The sequence below is a fragment of the Pteropus vampyrus genome, unplaced genomic scaffold (genome assembly GCF_000151845.1).
Source record: "Pteropus vampyrus isolate Shadow unplaced genomic scaffold, Pvam_2.0 Scaffold76, whole genome shotgun sequence".
In the NCBI taxonomy this organism is placed as follows: Eukaryota; Metazoa; Chordata; class Mammalia; order Chiroptera; family Pteropodidae; genus Pteropus; species Pteropus vampyrus.
The window spans coordinates 5,438,549-5,441,227 of record NW_011888857.1 but is presented as its reverse complement, the minus strand read 5'-3'; the positions used below and the strand labels follow the sequence as shown (position 1 = coordinate 5,441,227).

Here is a 2,679-nt window from a genome sequence, read left to right as displayed (position 1 = left end):
CATTTAACTTCTGTGGTTATCATTATATATCACTGTATGTGGAATTTTATTTGAAAACACTCACATTAGATTGTACGCCTGTGAGGTCTGGGAATACATGAGTTATTCTCTCAGCCATTCCAGGTTGTGAATCTGTAGATACCATTTCAATAAAATATTAAGTGCATGGCCAGTTATGTCTTATAATCAATCTTAAATGATACTTGATATGATTAGATTTCAAAAAGTCTTTAATACACATAACCTTTTGTTTCTTGCTGAACTAATAATGCACTGGACTTCAGGTTGCCTACTTCTAATATCATCTTCCTATGACCTTTTTGAGATATTTTAAAGAAAAATCAATAATCCTATAACTGACATAGATACTAATGTAATAAATTAAAATTAACAGTGATGTCTACAGCCATGCCACCCTGAGCAAGCCCGGTCCCGTCTGATCTCAGAAGCTAAGCAGGGTCGGGCCTGGTTAATACTTGGATGGGAGACCACCTAGGAAGACCAGGTGCTGTAGGTGTAAAAAATAAAAAAATAAGGGAATGTAAACTGATAAGGTCCTTGCAATCTGTGAGGTCAACCAAGGGTTGCCTTGCCTAAAAATAAAATTAAAAATAAATAAAAAATAAAATTAACAGTGACTTTTATATCTTCAAGGTGATAACTACTACCACTGTTTTTAAATATTTTTTATCCAAGAATAAATCCCAAAAGCAAGAAATAAGTAAAACTGTAACTTCCCTGAAATAAAAATAAAACTGTAAAAACTGTAAAACTGCATTAAAAAAGAAATGACAAACATCAAAATATGTCAAATGACAAGCATCAAAATATGTCAAATGACTCAATAACACAAAATAGTAGACATTATGAATATTTTCTAAACTCCAATCTGCTGAAATTATAAGAGATGTCATCCATATTAAACATTTATTCTGGTCAATTAATTCTAGAAAAAAATTGTTGGGACATTACAAAGATTTGTTTTTTGTTTTTTTGTTGTTGTTGTTTTGTTTTTACATGACAACCAGAGCCTTTAATACATTAAAACACCGTGAGTCTCAAGAGGAAGTCATGGCATACAGTATTCCCTAAACTTATTCTGTCAAAGAAATGCTGTACAAATAAATACTGTACAGGACTAGTGCTTAGAGGAACACTTTTTGGAGAATATTGGCTGAATAATTCTATCGAGAAATACTACTGCCCGAAAGACATTGCTTGCATTATTGAGCAAAAAAAGGGTCCCATTTTCAATTATGGCTGTAAGAAAATGAGGTGCTTCTATACAAGAAAAAGAACCTTAAATCCCATTATGTGGACCAAGAATATGAAATCAACTAGCATCAAAGCAGAATATCTGATCCTATAGAGAACATGCAGCCCCTGGAGTTTAGTGAGATTACTTTTCGAGTAGAGGGCAGAAATTGCAGCAGCACGATGCTATTACCAAGATAATAAATATTGAGAATTGTCTGGAGTAAGATTCCCTAAAGTGAGAAGTGGGCCCTCAAATATAGAGCAGAACATAAGAGACAAGACTATACAGTCTCTATCGGTCAGATACACAGTCACAGATTTAGACTGAACTAAAATTAGTTCTTTATCCATAGCAGTTAAGACGTGCTGGAGACATGTCAGAGCCCACTGCATACTGCTGTCATTGTTGTTTTAGTCCATTGTACATTATTTGAGTAGGATGGTTTATATATTTTTTAATATGAAATGTGGATTCAAACATTTTTAAAATTCTTTGACTAGTATCATAAAATATAAGTTTAAACACATTCTACGAATTGCCATTATAGACTGTGTTGATTTTACTTGGTTATAATATGTAAGAATCTTGAAATTTAAATGTGCAAAACTTAATAGAGCCTCCCACAGAATTCTGTCTGTATTTCTAAACATTGCATCAATCCTATATAGGTCATTATTTCTCATTAGAAAAAAATATATGTAAGTATTTAGGTGCTTTTGACATCTCTTTCTCTCTATAATCTATGCAATCTACTGGGATAGAAACCTCATAAGGTCATAGACCTTTGCTGTGCTTGTTAATTCCATTCCAAATAATTAGAAGAGAAATATTCAATGTTTTTGTTAATGAGTAAATTAATCAATTTTTAATCATGTGCTTAATGGCAAGTAAAGACAGAGGCACACATACATCCATGTTCACACAGCTGAGAAAATTCCTGTTTTTTTAGATCTTTATCTTCTAGATCTCCAAATATACACATGCAGTTAATAAGCCTACACTAAATACTGTCACATGCAAATGTTTGGTAATTTGGGAAAAGTGTCAATGAAATTTATAAAATAAAAAGTATCTGCTTTCAGAGAAAACACCTTTCATATTTGCTCATATTTAAAGTTAGGTAATATCAAGTAAATCTCAAGTAAACAAATTTAGGTAAGTTTCTTATAAACTCAGAAGTCAATTAACAAACATTAATTACCGAATTGATGACAATCATTATACAAAGCTGGAAACTCTTAATGTAAAGAAATTCAACATCCCCCGTGAACTTTAAAGAAGAGGTGAACTCCAGAATTATCAATTTAAATTTAGTTTTGGGGGAAAAAAATGAGATTTCAGATAGCTATTGAATTAGTGATTTTCCTTCTTGGAACTGCCTTAGAGTTCACTTAGGATTTCTATCCCCATGATATACCTGA

At 32.1% G+C, this 2,679-nt stretch overlaps 1 pseudogene; it reads left to right on the top strand.

Annotated features, from left to right (window-relative positions):
- Positions 1-398: 398 nt before the first annotated feature.
- Positions 399-517, top strand: LOC111741318 (annotated as a pseudogene).
- The last annotated feature ends 2,162 nt before the right edge of the window (positions 518-2,679 follow it).